General features: G+C 43.3%; 1 pseudogene; it reads right to left on the reverse strand.

Moving 5' to 3' along the window:
* Positions 1–6,165: 6,165 nt before the first annotated feature.
* Positions 6,166–6,266, reverse strand: LOC118999554 (uncharacterized; annotated as a pseudogene).
* Between the last annotated feature and the right edge of the window lie 11,570 nt (positions 6,267–17,836).

The following is a 17,836-nucleotide window of genomic DNA, read 5'->3' on the forward strand; positions in this document are numbered from 1 at the left end:
GTCAGTTTCTGCTTAATTTCTTTTTGGTTTTTAAATTTTCCCTTTTTTCACTTTTTATTTCTCTTAAGGTGTTATCTGTTGTATTTATTGGATTTAATCTTGATACTTTTCTGTTGTTTATTATTATGTGCTATTGATTTTCCTGAAATTTTAGGATATATGAGTGTAGTGTTTTATTTTTTTAAAGATTTTATTTATTTACTTTTAGAGAGAGGGAAAGTGAGGGAGAAAGAGAGGGGGAGAAACAGCAATGAGTAAGTGATACAGCAACCAGTTACCTCTCCCACACCCCCAACTGGGGACATGGCCTGCAACCCAGACCTGTGCCCTGACCAGGAATCAATAGGTGACCCTTTGGCTGGCAGGCCCGCACTCTGTCCCCTGAGTCATCCCAGTCAGGACAAGCACAGTATTCTAAATGATGGTGGCTTGCTTTCTGAACATTCCTGACATTGTCCCCTTTCCCAACTTGATCCTGACCCTCTTTTTCCTTGGCTCTATTGTCCAAATTCTACTTAATTTTGATTCTACAGCCAGAAGTTTCTCCTCGGCTGTATGGCCATGCCCTGGATTGGAGCTCTGGCTGGTTCATTTCAGGAGTTCATAGGGGCTGGATTGCCCGAGCCACTTCAGATTTCAGTGTGGGCCCTGTGCATTCATTCACTAATAGGATTAGGCCGAACTCCTCCAGCTTAACCTCTTGTTCTTAAACTGACTCACCTCACTTTCCTGTTGGCTCTTTGGGGGGTTTTCAGTTTGGGGTCTGTCAGAAGTCCTGTGGCTTCCTCTGCTCTTCCTCTCTCCCACACCAATGCTGAGAGCATGCAGATGAGGCTGCTGGTGATTTGCTGTCACCTGCTTGCATATCTCACGGTTCTCTGAGATACCTTGTCACCTAGTTTTGCAAAATGTGCTCCATGGATTTCGGGTTTGCTCTCTGTTGCCCTGTTGGTTTTTATGTGGAGGTTTGCATAGATTAAATAACTATACTGTCCTCACTGCCACTTGTCTAGTATCTGTATTTTATTTTTGGAAAACAAGGTACAAAAATGATCCATTCTAGTTGTTTAAAAGAAAATTCAGAGATATATAAAATAAAAAGAATGCTCTCCTCTTCCCAGTCCCATTCTCCAGCAGTATTTACTGTTAAGAGATATATCTTTCCAAACATTTTTCTTTTCTCTCAATGCATATATGCATATATATGTATATGTACATATGTATATTGTACATGTATATGTATATATACACACACATATACATATGCTACTGCTTTCCTACCCATGTTTTTATTGCAGTTAAGTTTTTCCACTTGATGATACACTGGGGACATCTCTAAGGATGAATGTAGTCTGATAGTTCTTGTACCGGATCACCATTAGCAAGTGGATAGTTCTCTCAGGAGGCACACACACTTCTGGTTGCTTGAAAATAGACAGTTCAGTCGCATCGCGGTCCACAGCAAGGGTAACTGATGGTATGCGCCTGCATTGTGAGGATCTGGGTATGCAGGACCGCAGGGTGAAGGCCTCCTCTGTGAGCCCTAGGCTGCTTTTCTCCAAGAAAATTCTGTTTCAGGAATAGTCCACACTGGAGTAACCCTCCAATCTGGGCTTTTTCAATGCTATTTTTCCTTTTCCCCAACTGGGTGTGAGATTTAGCCTTGGGCCAAAGGGGAAGACAGTTGAACTCCACTCGTGAGGCTCCAGTGTGGTGTGGTGACCCGAGCAGAAACAAGCAAGGCTCTGGGCCCAGCTCTACCGTGACTGGACTAACACTGAGCAAGTCATTGGGCATTTCTGGGCTCAAAGAAAAAATTTATTTGTCTGTCTAGTAAATTGTTTCAAAATGCATTACAGCTCAATTTTTTTTTTTTTACTTTTTAAAAATTGTTGTTTAAGTACAGTTGTCTCCATTTTCCCTCCACCACTCCCCCCCCACAGCCATTTGCACCTCCCACCTCTGATCCCACCTATCTCTAGTTTTGTCTGTATGTCCTTTATAGCTGTTGTTCCTGAAAACCCTTCCCTCTTTTCCCTCCCATCTACCCTCTAGTTACTGTCAGTTTGTTCTTAATTTCAATGTCTCCGGTTATATTTTGCTTGCTTATTTGTTTTGTTGATGAGGTTCCACTTATAGGAGAGATCATATGGTATTTGTCTTTCATCCCCTGGCTTATTTCACTTAGCATAATGCTCTCCAGTTCTATTCATGCTGTCGCAAAAGGGTAGGAGCTCCTTTCTTTCTGCTGCATAGTATTACATCGTGTAAATGTGCCATAGTTATAGCTCAATTTTAAAAAAGGAAAGGAAAGAAGCTATGTAGTGATGTGCTTTCCAGTTCCATTTGTAAGCATCTTTCCTTTTTCATCTTACCCACTGACCTTTCATAGACATGCACACTGTACTTGGCCTCTGAAAGTTTTGAGGTTCATTCCCTGAGACAAGGTAATTTTTAAGGCCATGTTTTTCAAAGTGTGATCTACAGGTTTGTTAAAGCGAAGATTCCTGGGCTCCACAGCAGGTTTGCTTGATCGGAACCCTGCAGAGTGGCCTAGGGGACCACATTCTTAGTGTGAGCTTCTGCTGTTTACCAAGGTTTGAAATCTCTGACTAAGTTGGATATAGTTGGAACTGTATCATTCGAACATTATACATAGAGAGAGGGGTGGGAAAGGGAATTGAAGATTAATAAATATATTTATTTTATCTCCCTGCTATTCTGAGATGGGAAGGACCTTTGTATTTTTGTAACAGATTGTTGGAGATAAGGCCAAGCAGTTGTCCTCAAAGCAAGGCATTAGGACCCAGGAAGACCTACGTTCATAGTGAGTCATTAGATCAGACAGGTCTTGGAGCGAAGTTCTAGAAGTCAAGGGAGTATATTAATATTACTACTGTTAATAAATAATGTTATTGAACACGATGTGCCAGGCAGGGTGCAAAAGACATTAAATTATCTCTTTTGAGTCTTATGACAGCCTTCAGAGGCAGATATGGCTGCCTCCTATTATAAATAAGCATTCAGAAAAGTTAGGTAACTTTTTAAATGTCCCAGGATTGATGAGCTGTTGAATTGGAATTCAAATTCAGTTCCAGAAGATAGTCAGGTCACCCCTGCTCCCTACCTGGGTTACCAGTACACAAGAGGGAGACAGTGGGGTCTGGTACTAGGGAACTGTGACTCTGTTGGATCATAAATTCTTTGCCTGAATGGATGAGATTAAACCTTAACAGAGGTGTGATTAGTACACTCCTTAAGATGCAGATGGGCTTACTCCATAAAGTGTGCTTTTATTTCCTAGAGAACTCACTAACACGGAACAGAGTCATTATGTTTGTTGTTATTGGATTGAGAGATGGAAGCTGAGTTTGCCAAATCCCACCAGGATTGAGCCCCCTTAAAATATTTTTTTCCCTTCTGATCTTCCTATAAAAGAGACCCCAGTGATCTTTGGGAAACTTTTAAAAAAAACAGATGACTGGGCCCCTCCCCCCAATTTTTAATCAGTTTCTTGGGGTAGACTCTAGGAATCTGTGTCTTAAAACAATTCCCCTACTGATTCTGTGGGTCAGTCAGGTTTGGAAACTGTTGGATTAAATGACCCCAAAAGGAACTGCTTGGGCGAAGGGATAACGCTCCTGATTGCAATGGGTCTGATGTGAGTTGCTAGGGAAGCCCAATTTGCCGGAAAGAGCCTGCTTTCTTCCTGACCTCTCCTTCCTCCTGATTCTTTTGTGCCCCTGCTCTATATACTTTTCTTTGCTGTCCTGGGGGCTTTCCCGTGCTAAACCAGCTGTGAATGACGCTTAGAACAGCAGCGTCACATTGTGGAGGAAAACAGCATAGCGCTGCTTCTGCAGAAAGCACAGGACTCTGTCTTGCAGATCGCGGGGGCTGCAATTGCCACTTTGTCCTGCAGAGGACATCACTTCCTTACATTTTTAAAATGAGGAATTTTCCCCCCACTGCCCTACGTGGATGATCTCAGTCAATATCCCGTGGGAGAAAGCATGGGGTGGAATATCCCTGCCAGATCAGAAATCAAAAACCTTCACGTTGTAAAGCTAGAATAAACTAGGGAAGAAGCCCAGTGGATAGCAGGCACAAGCCTTCTACAGTTAAAAATCAATCCTGAGTGGGGAGGGGAAATAGGGGACATCTGAAATAGTGTCAACAATTTTTTTAAAAAAGCCAATCCTGAGACAGTCTTGGTCAGGGTAAGAATATACAGGTAGTCCCCAAGTGAATGTGTGACTTTATAAAAACATGTCTATTCAGGGTAGTACCTGCTTCAGATATGTCTTAAAGAGTTATTTTTTGTATGGTATACAAGAATCAGGCCTCTTGTCTGGTGATATAGCTACCCCATGACACATTGGCTTATGTTGGTGGAGCAGGTTGGGTCACTACAGTGTTGTGAGTCCCACCTGGCTAGTGCCTCCCTGTCTATGTGTGTGTGTGTGTCTCTCTCTCACACACACATGTTCACATTTTCTGTTATTTTCACCTGGAAACTTTTTCAGTGGGCTAATGATGTATAGGGATCCAGCTAAATTAATAGTTAGAAAGAGGATATATTAAACTTACGTAAACCCACCAGCCTATGTGGTTGCGTGCTCTTCTTGCTTCCCAATAGCTACACATAAGCCGCGAAGTTGAGAGGAAGCACCGAGAAGAGTGCACACCTCTACAGGTTTGCATAAAATTCCCCAGAAGACAATGGTGTGGCTTTTGTTTCTCCGTAATCTACTTGGTTTTCTGGACTAGAGTTACACTGGTTGCCAAGATCACACGGTTTAACATACTGGTTTCCTTGTGGTTTGCTGATATGTGTGCTGTGCCCCTCACTGGGTTGTAGGCCTTCCGACTGCAGGCTCCATGCCTGGATCTCTTACATCCCCTGCATGCTCACCTCTCACTTTGTGGGACACTCGCTAGCTGCTCAATACAAATGTTTGGGTCGGCAGATCCAATAAAAAGGAGAGGGGTATTGAAAGAGTGAGTAGTAAAGGAGAACCAGGAGAGATAAAACCAGAAAGGGATAAAAAATAATGTTTTTGGCCCTGGCTGGCATAGCTCAGTGGATTGAGCGCGAGCCTGCGAACCAGACGATCGCGGTTCGATTCCCAGTCAGGGCACATGCCTGGGTTGCAGGCCGGTTCCTTGCAGGCTAACTACCAGCAGGGGACGCACGAAAGGCAACCATACATTGGTGTTTCTCTCCCTTGCTCCTTCCCCTCTAAAAATAAATAAGTAAATAAAATCTTAAAAAATAATAATAATAATAATCTTTTTGAAAGACTGACTTAACTGACAAATGAAGTAGTTGAAAAAAGGAAAATGGAAGAGAAGATCTAATCAAAGGCAACATGAAGACAGAAAATTTAATTCAACTTTTTTCAAAAAATGAAAATGTTATTGTGGATAATAATAACTTCCGAGGAGACAGATATTCAAGGTAAGTATAGGAAGAACTAACCTTTTCTTGCTGATTGAAGACAAAAATGAATGCTACAAGGGATGTCCTATGAAAGGAATTTGTAATTTTGCAACAAGTTCAGATTGAAGAATGAGTCTACACATTTAACACCATAGACCAAGCTTAAAATTCTCCCTGAGTGCTAAATCAAAAAATGAATACCTAAAATTAAAAATTTTAAACCTTGTTTTATTATTCTGTAGAGTTGAACCAGTTTAAGTGTCTACTAAGATGTCAAAGAAGTCTGCTGTAGCTTTGTGCGTATAGAAGATAAAGGAATGTGGCCTACCATTTCTACCACTCAGTCTCACTGGTGAGGTACATTTTCCAGAGAGCCTTATTTAGCATATTTTAATGGTTATTGATATTTATAATCCAGAAAGGATTAAGATTTACTCAGCCCTGGCTGGTGTGGCTCAGTGACTAGAGTGCCAGCCTGAGAACCAAAAGGTCACTGGTTCGATTCCCAGTCAGGGCACTTGCCTGGGTTGTGGGCCAGGTCCCCAGTAGGAGGCGCGTGAGAGACAACCACACATTGATGTTTCTCTCTCTCTATTGCTCCCTGTCCTCCCCTCTTTCTAAAAATAAATAAATAAAATCTTAAATAAGAAATAATGTTTAAAAAAGATTTATTCAAATAATAGCTTATTTGATGTTTTGTTTCTTATTTTTTACTTGCTTTAAAAAATATGGGACACTTCACAAATTTGCATGTCATCCTCGTGCTGGCGACATGCTAATCTTCTCTGTATTGTTCCAATTTTTTTACTTGCTTTTTAATTGCACATATACTCAATAGAATACATCCAGAGTATTTTAAAGTAAAACTCAGAATTTTATCACTTCACTTATGTTTATCTTTTATTTTATTAATTTTTTTATAATGAGGAATAACAGGAGGGCATGTTCCTCCTTTGAGCACGGCCCTTCCAGGGGCTTCCTAACCAGCCATTGACCAGTGCCTCTTCCACCCCTGCCTCTCTGACAAACGTGCCTCAAGCTTCAGTCCACGACTCTTTAAATGTCTTCTAAGTTTGGCTCTAGTCTCCTTAAAATGTTCTGCTGCTCTGGGCACCTACCACTTTAAAAGGTTTCAGTCTGCTAAAATCCTCTCCTTGAGTGTCTGCTCAGTCCTGGGTGTCTGTGCCCTCAAATCTCTTCTCTTTGGGGTGACTGTCCCTTTAAATGTCTACCTTATCCTGGGTCTTGGCCCCTTTATTTTAATTTTTTTTAAAGCTCAGAATTTATCACTTTACTTGATTCTTATTTAAATAATTGCTTCTCTGTCTCTGAAGGGACTGTTTTGATGGAAGGAAGCATTTTGTATTGTTTGAGGGAGAAATAATCTGTTGATTTCAGTATAACCGGGAAACAGTGGGGCTGCAGATCAGTGACTTGGTCTTGGCTGTAAAGAAGAATAAATACACACAACTAAAAACAGCAAACTGGTTAATTGGGTTTCTGATTAACTATGGGATAATGAGAAGATGCTTTTTGTTTGAAATCTCTCTCAATTGCCTCAGTGCATTTTCTTGCTTTATTAAGTAGCCTAATGAACATAATTAAATCTTCTCTTACTGACTCAGCATTCCGCATTGCCTCAGGATCATCACCCTAAACATGATGTATAATTTTATACTGTACTGTATCTACAAAATGTGTTAGGGGGACCCCCCCAAAACCAGAATTATTTTCTGGAGGGCAGGACCCTTGAAGTCCAGGCTTCCCCCACTCAGTGAGAGTTCTAGGAACCCATCTGTGTCAGTGAACCGACTGGCGTTGTTGTGAGAGGCTGCTTTCAGCTTCAGTGAATTTCTTTGAAGATTCTTTTGAAATGTTTGTCTATTTCATGATGAGTATTTACGAGTGCACCTGCCCACACCCTGCTGAGTGTTCAGCAGTGTTTGACCCAAAAAAGGCATGACCCCTGTGCCCCAATTTCCCTATTCACCTGATCTTGCCCCAAGTGACTTTTTTTGTTTCCCTGGATGAAAAAAATCCTCAAAGGGAAAGGTTTTGCTGATGTGGAAGAGGTGAAACAAAAAAGCGGCAGAAGCACTAAAAGGCATCAAAATCAACAAGTTCAAAACTGTTTTTGAACAAAACTGTTTTGATAGGTGTATTAAATGAAATGGAGAGTACTTTGAAGTTGACTGTAGTTTAAACATGTAAGAATAAATATGCAACTTTTAATAAATACATTCTTGGGTTTGGGAGGGTCTTCCCTAGTATAGGAATTTAAGATGACCCCTGAAAACTTCTATACTTTTGGCTGGGGAGTGGGGAAGAGGGAGAGAAACAGAGAGAGAAACATGGATTTGTTGTTCTACTAACTTATGCATTTGTTGGTTGATTCTTGTATGTGCCCTAATGGGGAATCAAACCCACAACCTTGGCATTTTGTGTAGACACTAACCAACTGAGCTACCTGCCCAGGGTGAACATTTCTATACTTTTAAAAAATAAATCTCTGTGATCTGTGCATTTCGCTCTATGTAAATTTATCTCAATTAAGTAACTAAGTGAGTAAATGCCTATTACACGTCATAGAATAATAGACTATTCCATTCAGAAGACTTTTGAGATTTTGAAATTCAGTGCCATGGTTTAACAGGCAAGAAAACCAAGACCCAGAAAATAACAAGAAGGACTAGTACAGCAATGCCAGTCAATGTCTCCTGACCATGTCATCCTTTGACCCCTCCAGGCTACAGCTCTCAGACGAGTTAGTGTTCTTGTTGTTCGATCCCTTCCTCCATAAAAGTGGACTCCATCTTAGAAGTGACTCTCTGGAATTTTTGGTTGAATGAATGTAAGCTCCACTAAAATGTGAGCTCCCTGGGGGCAAGAAATGTTATTTGTTTTGTTCACTGATATATTGTCCACACTGTGCCTGCCTCTTGGAAGACCCTCAGTAAATGCCTGTGGAGTTAAAGCATTGGTGAAGTTGAAATATTTATTATATATAAGATAACTGGATTTTGAGTTCATGGCTCTACATTAATCTACTCAGCATTCGTCAAGTATACAGATTACGGGTTAGAATTATTATGGTGGCTCCAGCTGGTGTGGCTCAGTGAATGGAGTGCCAGCCTGCAACCACAAGGTCACTGGTTCAGTCCCCAGCCAGGCAACCAATTGATGTATCTCTCACACATTGACATTTCTCTCCCTCTCTTTCTCCTTCCCTTTCCCTCTCTCTAAAACAAAGAAATAAATTTGAAAATAGAATTATTATGGTCAAAATTTGAGTTCATAATTGGAAAGTAGAAGTATAAATATTAAATAATTGTTGTGGCAAGCACTGGCCTGCGAACCAGAGGATCGGGGTTCGATTCCCAGTCAGGGCACATGCCTGGGTTGCAGGCCAGTTCCCAGCAGGGGCCAGTTCCCAGCAGGGGAGGCACAAGAAGCACCATACATTGATGTTTCTCTTCCTCTCTCCTTCCCTTCCCCTCTAAAGATAAAGAAATAAAATATTTTTTAAAATAAATAAATAAATAATTGTTGTGGCAAAACATCATGATTTTTGTCTCACAAATGAGGAGCCCAGATATTAAATTGTAAAAACACTTTTCAGGTAGTCAAATGAATCAGCAAAAGAGAAAATGTCACAACTCAGCTTTGCAAAACTGTTCATTAAATATGAATCCTATATAATATTTAAACATGTCTCTTTAAACAAAAAACAGCCCTCAAAACTAGGGAGAACAAAAAAGTCTGGGACACTGTCCCCTGATCTGATATTCCCTTTGACTCTCAGAATTGGTGGCTTTGTTTAAATCATCTGATAAGGGCATCAGTATTAATACCTCAGCCCTGGCTGGTGTAGCTCAGTGGATTGAGCACGGGCCTATGAACCAAAGTGTCACTGGTTCCATTCCTACTCAGGGCACAAGCCTGGGCTGTGGGCCAGGTCCCCAGTGGTGGGGGTGGGGCTCCAGGAGAGGCAACCACACTGATGTTTCACTCCCTCTCTTTCTCCTTCCCTTCCCCTCTCTAGAAAGAAAGAAATAAAGTCTTTTAAAAAAAGGAAGGAAAGAAATACCTCAGAAACAAACCCGAGAATAAGTGAACTGCAAAAGCCCTCTGTGTAAAGATCAGTTTGAAATCTAACAGTGTAAACATCAGGTTGCACGCACACACCAGTGTATTCAGACTCCGAGTCCCGGAGGCTGCACTCATCTACTAAATGAGAACTGATGTTTTATTTCTGTTCTACTCCAGAAAATGCTACACATCACCAGAATTCTTTGAGTTTCTTTTTTCTTGAATCACCACTAAACCATTAAATCCCTTTAAGCTGAGTGAGGATTAGGTCTAATTCACAACTGTATCTGCTGTGCTTGGCACGATGGTGGAAAATAAAGGGACTTCAGAAGTCCTTGTGGAATTAAAATGAATGAAATTCAGGGTGAGACTCACGGGCCCCCTTCTACGTCTGAGGTGGAAGACTGAACCCGAGTTGAAGAGATAGGTCGAGATGAAAGGAAACAAAGACAGCTTTTTGGAGTCCCAACCCTGAGGACTTTGGAGTTTGCCTTAACCCTCATTCCCTTCAACGTCCACTGGGAGCAGAACTTTGTAAGGCGCTTGCGCGCACACGCGCGCGCGCGCGCACACACACACACACACACACACACGCAAACGTTTGTTGTTGCCAAAGTACACCACAAGGACAGCATTCCTGTAACTCCTCTGCTCCTAATTTTCCCCGCTTTCTGAACAAACACTGCCATTAATGGTTTTATGGGCCTTGAGATATTTGACTTCCTGTCGTCAGACTGCTATTCAAAGCAACTTTAACCGTCTCTGAACATGAAATTTACGTGGGCAGAGTGAGCATAAGGTGGCGAAATGAGTGGACGCGGGGACGGCAGAGGACAGGGGGCTCTTCGCCGTCCCCCTAAATGGGGATGGTAGGGCCTCCCGGAAGCAAAGGTGCTGGAACTGGTGGGCGGGTCCCCAGGTCCCTCCCTGGGAGGTCAGCTGGAGACCTCAGAGGTAGGGCTGTCGTGAGGATCTGTTTTTCTGTACTTAAGGCTTGCAGTGGCATTTCTTGTGAGATTATAATTCTAGAATTTTTGAGATTGGGGTGGAGTCTGTATTTTATTTTTCTGTATTTCTAGTTAGCAAAGGGACTGGGTGTATAAACCCACTAGTAGTAAATGGTGCTTGAGGTTAATGTTTCATTATTAACCCGAAGGAAAGGGAGTGCCACCTTGTATTTTTATCATTGATTTTAAGGTTTTAAGCATTTCACACAAATGGTTTTATTCGTTCTCCCAACATCCCTATAACGAGATAAGGGGCAAGAATGACCAAACACAACAAATCAAATTCCTGAACCCCCCCAAAAAAAGTTAGCTAACTAGTAATCCCAATGTCTCAGCCATGAGAGGTCTTCTTGTTCTTTTTAAATATTGTTTGCTCTCCTCACTGGCTTCTTTTTTGTACAGCAGAGGCTGAGAAACAAAGTTTCTCCACAAAGCTTTGTCTTCTTGTTATTTGAGTGAGGACCTTAACAACATTGGTGAAAGGCGGTCCATTGGTTAACCAAGTCCAACAGCAAATCCTTTGATCTTCTTTAGACCTGAGGACTAGAGCCCACAGGCAAAATGGTAAAATAATTATCTATGCTAATCTCCGCCCACCTGGAGGCATTCACCTGGGGAGTTCACCCTGGGGACTTCCTCCTTAGCCTTGAACCTTCTGGGATTGGCACCTCCAGGAGGGCTTGACTCTGTGCAGAGGGCTCTGTCAACAAGGGCTCCATTCTGTGCTCTCACTTTTTTTTTAAATTCAAATTCTTTGTTTTATCTTCTTTCGATCATCAGTTGTTTTTCAGGATGACAGTTACCACACCTGATAAATTAATTAATGAGCTGCTTACATCTGCTAAATCCATTTTCTCTTTCCACTTTCACGTTAACTCTAGTTCTTGTCCACCACTGTGTTGAAACTAGTTATTAATTACCTCCATTATCTGAGTTCTCAGAAGCTTGAGACACTTGATTTCTTCTTTATTTTTCAAAGATTTTATTTATTTTTAAACAGAGAGGAAAGGAAGGATAAAGAGAGGGAGAGAAACATCTATGTGTGGTTGTTGCTCGTGCAGCTCCTACTGGGACCTGGCCTGCAACCCAGGCGTGTGTCCTGACTGGGAATTGAACTAGCAACCCTTTGGTTCACAGGCCGATACTCAATCCACTGAGCAACACCAGCCAGGGCTAGTTTCTTCTTTCTTAAACATTCTTCCCTCACACCTCCATTTCCCCCCCAAATTTCCTCCCACTCAGAACACTCTGGCCTGTGCTCGTGTCCTTTGTTGGCTGCTATTCCTCTGCATGACCCTTGAAGTGCTCTCCGAGGGTCTTTTTCTTATTCTAAACCTTCTAATTAGACTTCCGCCAAGATGGAGGCATAGGTGGAAACACTGTGCCTTCTCCCACAACCAAGTTTGCATACAACAAAGGTTTGGAGAACAAAGACACAGCCAAAGAACAGAAAATTGAATTATACAGAAGTCCGACACCAACGAACCGTTCAACCAGGATGGTAAGAAGGGCGGAGCCAGCAGCGGAGCAAGGTCGGGTAGGAAAGATCCCCCGACCTAGGCTCACAGGTAGCCCGGACACAGTCGGGGTGCAGGGCAGATTGACCACGGTCGCACATTTGCGCACAGTGAGACAGACCACGCAGGCCCAGAGGGCGAACCCAGTGGTGGAGGGCTGACAGCGGTGGCACACTCGAGTGCAGTGGGACGAAACGTGCGGGCCCCCCATAACGGTGGTAGCTGCGGTGGGAGGCGGCAGATGGGACGCCTTTGCTCCTCTTTGACCCCGCCCCCACATACAGCGTCACAACCCACATATAGCATCACAACCCAGTGACTGAGTTGCCCTGCTCTGGTGAACACCTGGGGCTCCAATCCTGCTACGTAACAGGCATGAACAGTCCAAAAGATGGCGCAAGAAGAACTCAAAGTCCCAGAGCCGATAACTCTAAGCGACCAAGAGATTGCCAGCCTCTCAGACGCACAGTTCAAGACACTGTTTATCAGGATGCTCACAGAACTGGTCGATTTTAGTCACAAATTAGAGGAACATATGAAGGCTAAACTAATTGAAATGAAGGGAGATGCACAGGAAACCAATAGTGATGGAAAGGAAACTGGGACTCAAATCAATGGAATGGACGAGAAGGAAGAACAAAACATCCAACCAGAAAGGAATGAAGAAATGAGAATTCAAAAAAATGAGGAGAGGCTTAGGAACCTCCAGGACATCTTTAAACGTTCCAACATCCAAATTATAGGGGTACCAGAAGGGGGAAAGAAACAGCCACGAGTGGAAAACTTATTTGAACAAATAATAAAGGAGAACTTCCCCAGTCTGGCAAAGGAAATAGACTTCCAGGAAATCCAGGAAGCTCAGAGAGTCCCAAAGAAGTTGGACCCAAGAAGGAACACACCAAGGCACATCATAATTACATTAGCCAAGATTAAAATGAAGGAGAGAATCCTAGAAGCAGCAAGAGATAAGGGGACAGTCACCTACAAAGGAGTACCCATCAGACTGTCAGCGGATTTCTCAAAAGAGACCTTACAGGCAAGAAGGGGCTGGAAAGAAGTATTCCAAGTCATGAAATCCAAAGACCTACAGCCAAGATTGCTTTATCCAGCAAAACTTTCATTTAGAATGGAAGGACAGATAAAGTGCTTCTCAGATAAGGTCAAGTTCAAGGAGTTCATCATCACCAAGCCCTTATTATATGAAATGCTAAAGGGACTTATTTAAGAAAAAGAAGATGAAAAATATGATCATTGAAAGGACAGCAAACTCACAGTTATTAACAACCACACCTAAAACAAAAGCAAACCAAGAGGACAGCTAGATCAGGAGTGGAACCATAGAAATGAAGAACACATGGAGGGTTAGAAACAGGAGAGTGGGAGGGGGAGAAGGGGGGAGAAGGCACAGAAAATAGCATAGATGGTAGGTAGAAAATAGATAGGGGGGAGGGCAAGAATAGTAGGGGAAATATAGAACCTAAAGAACTTGAGACATGTGGTTATAAACTAAGGGGGGGAGAATGGTGGGGGAAGGAGTTTGCGGGTGGAGGGGAATGAAGGGGGGGAATAGAACAACTGTAATGGTATAATCAATAAAAAAAATAAAAATAAATATACCTTCTAATTCAGCTACCTTGTGTACTCTCCAGCTCTGCCCTCCCTGTGCTTGTCACTCCCACATCGGTCCAGCCCCCTTCTCTCCCTCTTGAGGTTTAGACCCGTATTTCCAGTCACTTCCGGGATATTTCCCCTTGGATGCTTCACAGGTACCTGCAACTCAGCACTGTCAAAACACATTCCACCCACAAACTTCTCCTTTGTCCTCCGTGTTTCCAACTCCATCAACGATACCACCACAAACCCATTTGCTTACAACCCACAATAGAATTTAACCCACAAATGGTTTTTAAGCACCGTTATGTGCCATACATCATACTAGAGCGTGTACACAACGGAGAAGGTGTTGAGTAACACAGGCCCTGCCCTTGGGTTGCACATAATCTAGCGGGGAAAGCAGAGGTTAGATAAATAATTGCACAAGTAATAAATTGGTCATAGTTGTCATAAGTGCCACCAAGGGAAAGACAAGGAGTTATATTTGACTCTTTCTCCTTCCTACATTGTATCATCTGTCAATTCTAACTCCTAAATATCTCTTCAGTTTGTCCACTTTTCTTCATGCCCCTGGCACCAATATCCCTCACTTGGATGACTGAAGTAACTTTCTGAGGGGTTTCCCTCTGTCTGTCCTTGCACCCAGTCTACGCACCACTCTAGATCCATGGTGATCTCCTAAAAATGCAAATCTGCATGTTTAAAACCCCTTCGGTGAGATAAAGTCTAGGCAGTTGTTCCTTGGTATCCACGGAGTATGGTTCCAGGACCCCCTTGCCCCCCACCCATATCAAAATCTGCAGATGCTCAAGTCCGTATATAAAATGATGTAATATTTGCCTATAACCTATGCAGATCCTCCTGTATACTTTAAATCATCTCTAGGTTACTTATAATACCTTATACAATGAAATGCTATATAAATAGTTGTTATACTGTATTGTTTAGGGAATAATGACAAGGAAAAAAGTCTTTTCCTGCTCAATACAGATGCAAGCAACCCTTGCATCCCTGACTACATAGTATACATCAGCAACTACATAACATTGTTTCTCCAATATTTTTGAATTCGTGGATGCGGAACCCATGAATATGGAGGGCCAACTGCAGGACCAATGATGGCTTACAAGGTCCTCCCTGCCTGGCCCTTTCCTGTTTATAAATTCGCCTTATCTCGGGCCACCCTTCCTCTACACTCTGTACTCCCAGCACACTCTACTTTTGAGTCTTAGCACATTCCTTTCCCTCTGTCTAGAGCACTCTGCTGCCCCCGCTCCCTCCTCCCACTAAACTTTCACTTCGTTCCTAACTTCTTCAGGTCTCCAAGAAAGTTGATCCAGTTCTCCACATTATACCCTCTCCAAGGCCCCTGTGACTTCTGCTTCTGTGACATTTGTCATATTTGTACTGTGATGCTCCATGAGGACAGGGGACCATGTCTGTCTCACTCATTGCCAACTCTCTAGTGTCACCAAAGGGCACATCCAACATGTCGCTGTTGAGATGAAATAAACCTCAAATAGGAGATGTTTACAGGGCTCACACTTATTAAAGGGCAACAAATGTACCTGAAAGCTATATTCCAGTCTTTCTTTTTTAACTTCCGCAAATGTGTGGTAAATCATGTGGTTTTCAGGGCACACAAATGGGGAGAGTGGAGATACAACAGATCAATGGGGAATCTGTTTCTTCACACATGTTTGGGACCTCATGGTAGTTCCGATGTCACACTGTAGAGACACTGATTCTACCCATATGCTCTAAACGAAAGGCAGCAGCCAGCCAGCCAGGTAAAAGCAATAGAGGCAAGATGGAGATAAACTTTACCCTGCAGGTTTTCAGTCCTAGCTTAACAAATCACTTGCCATATGACCTAGAAAAATCTAGGTCCGTCTTCCCACATTAAATGAATATCACATTACAAGCTTATCTTGCCAAAGAGGAAAGAGAATAATAATTAGGAGTTAGTGTAAGAAGTAAACCTTTATTGTTTCCAGCTGCAGAAGAAGCGGTTTTCAATGTCGAGTTAACATTAATTCAGATTATTCCCTGGATCTCCATAATGAAAATAAGTCAGAATTGTTGTTTCTCTTTCCCTTCTTCTGCCTTTTACCCTCTTCTCCTCTCCTCTCCTCTCCCCTCCCCTCCCTTTTATGAACAATTTCAATTCAAAAGCTATTAGGTAAGCAAAGCTGTTCTCTTTGTGGCGAGTGTTGTGTGTGTGTGGGGGGGCTGACTCCTAGAGTGGGTGGGGGAGTGCAAGGAGGTGAGGGGTTGTCTGTGCGAGGCGCTGCCTGGAAACTGGATGTCGGATCTGAAAGGCGGTGAAGAAGGTGAGATATCTAAACAGTATTTCCCCACAGAAAGTACTCCTCTTCCTTCACCACCTCGATCAAGTGAACAGAATTAATCTCCCTAATAATGGGATATACCACCTGAAGGCATGCAGGGAGAACACGGCATTGGCACTTTTGTATTACTCCTGCCAAAGGCGCTTAACCCGAATTTAACCATGAAGAAATATTGGACAAACCCAAATAGAGGGACATTCCAAAAAATATGTGACCTTTCATTTTCAAATGTATCATGACCATGAAAGTCAAGAAAAACCTGTTCTAGGTTGAGAGAAACTGAAGAGACATGATAGCCCTGACCAGTGTGGCTCAGTGGGTTGGGCACTGTTCTGCAAACCAAAGGTGGCTGGTTTGATTCTCTGTCGGGGCTCATGACTGAATGGCTGGCTGCCCAGGTTCCCAGTTGGGGGCGTGTGAGAGGCAAGCGATCCATGTACACTGATGTTTCTCTCCCACACTGTCTCCCTCCCTTCCCCTGTAATGGGGGAGAACACATCCCCCTCAGAAATGAGGGAGAGGTTTGAGCTGCAAATGTGTGACTGCAGACTTTTCCCCCTCACTAAACATGGCGACTGGAAGAGGGACAAAGGCAAACATGGCCAGCACTGGCCGTCATCAGTTGGAGGGCTGGACACACCCACTGGCTTTCAGCATGCATGGGATTCTGGAAGAGAACTGTTGAAACTAAACAGGGTGGAAACAAAAACTCAGTTGGTTCTTTCTCTTCCTCTTGTGTGAGGGTGTGTTGATGGTCACCAGCAGGCCTGCAAACAGTGTCCAGAGTGGGCCTATGAGCGGAGGCCTGGGGGCACAGGCTCTGAAAGATGTCCGGAGATGAACAGCGACTGGAGACCAGCCACCTGAGGGTGGGGGTTCACCCCGTGGAGGTCTCGGGCTTCGCTTTCTCTACCCATCTCTTCAGCAGCGAGTCTGAGGTACCAACCTTGGCTGTAGACGTGGAGGCTTCACCCTTCTCTGTTTTGTCAAAACCTCATCTTCATCAGATATGTCACATGTGTCATGTGTCAAGAACACAATGAAGAAATGTGCTGTTCCACATTTCTTGTGTGCATGGCATTGAGAGGCCAATACACATCCCAACACCAAGAAACCACCCTCCTCCACATTGTGTTCCTGCAACACTGGATGCTGAGTGTCACCTGAATCTAGAGGTGAGACTGTCCGGTCGTGATTTACAGAAGAATTTGGAGGCTTAGCTGGACCCTTTTGCCGGACTGAAGGCTCTACACCATCAAGAGGCAACTGCAGCAGAGCTGAGCTTTTCTCCTGGATTGTAGAGTAAACATTTTCAGAGTAAGTTGGATGCTGATCTAAAATTCCACAATAAACGAGCAGAGGTTTAAGAAACTCGGGGGACACTGCAGACTGAGCTGAGGTTCTCCTACCTCAGGAGGGGTTTGCTGATCCAAAGCCCAGGGCTCAGTGGGCCCCAGGGGAGCAGAGTTCACAGGACGGAGTCCAGGGCTGGAGGCTGAGCTGGAGCTGCCTGGACCAGCGGCCACAACAGCTGCACCGTGAAAAGGAGCCCTGGGCCCAGAGGTGCAGCTGGGGCATGGCAGGGACAGGTCTGAGATACAACAAGGGACAAAGGCAACAAAGGACAGGGCGACAGGTGTTGCACTGTCCACTTGGTTTCCAATGTTTCAGAGGAAAGTTTCCTTGTGCTATACTTGCAACTTTTGTCGAGTTTACAGTTGTGTATATAAAGAAGATAATGTCTAAGGTTGATACACTGATGAACCGAGGTGAAAACTAAATCTAGGGTTCTTGAGGGAAATGCTAGATGGAGTT

This window comes from Sturnira hondurensis, unplaced genomic scaffold (assembly GCF_014824575.4).
Source record: "Sturnira hondurensis isolate 20B ecotype Veracruz unplaced genomic scaffold, ASM1482457v3 Scaffold0014854, whole genome shotgun sequence".
Classification (NCBI taxonomy): Eukaryota; Metazoa; Chordata; class Mammalia; order Chiroptera; family Phyllostomidae; genus Sturnira; species Sturnira hondurensis.